The sequence below is a fragment of the Pteropus medius genome, unplaced genomic scaffold (genome assembly GCF_902729225.1).
Source record: "Pteropus medius unplaced genomic scaffold, Ma_sr-lr_union100, whole genome shotgun sequence".
Taxonomy (NCBI): Eukaryota; Metazoa; Chordata; class Mammalia; order Chiroptera; family Pteropodidae; genus Pteropus; species Pteropus medius.
Window position 1 is genome coordinate 10,122,570 of NW_024351730.1, and position 687 is coordinate 10,123,256.

The 687-nt window shown below is 36.8% G+C and overlaps 1 pseudogene; it reads right to left on the reverse strand.

The window, feature by feature from the left end:
* Positions 1-292: 292 nt before the first annotated feature.
* Positions 293-409, reverse strand: LOC120588583 (uncharacterized; annotated as a pseudogene).
* Positions 410-687: the final 278 nt, after the last annotated feature.

Consider the following 687-nt stretch of genomic DNA (forward strand, 5'->3'; position numbering starts at 1 on the left):
AGTTATGACACACAGATCTTAGTATTGTAAATGTTGATGTTTCACACACTTATTTGTGAAGAACCAAAATCAGCAAATCTCCACATTGGTTTAACCAGATAATGGTATAGGAAAAATGGGAAATAATTCTTTTTAAGGCTTTAAACTACTAAAAAATTAATTCCCTAGTATTTTATTTTATTTATTTAACTTATTTTATTTTTTTTAATTTTTTTAGGCGAGGCAACCCTTGGTTGACCTCACAGATTGCAAGGACCTTGTCAGCTTACAATCCCTTATATTTTATTTTTTATGCCTACAGCACCTGGTCTTCCTAGGTGCTCCCATCCAAGTACTAACCAGGCCCAACCCTGCTTAGCTTCTGAGATCAGACGGGATCGAGCTTATAGAGGGTAGCATGGCTGTAGTATATTTTAATTACAGTAATAAAAATAAAGTCTTCTTTTATAGGGCATGATGTCCTAACAAAATTTGTCTGAGGAACTGGGTAAGCTGGTAAACAGCAAGACTCTAATTGGCATAAATTGCTCTGTATACTGAATTTCTCTTGAGAACCTGAAGAGGAGAGACATTTTTTTATTCAGAGAATGAGAAAAAGGTAATGAGGGCTACTGTCATGACCTCTGTTCCTGGACTGGCTTAGAGTGCAGGCAGAGGGGAGTTGGACCTAAAGCTAGAGGCACTGTT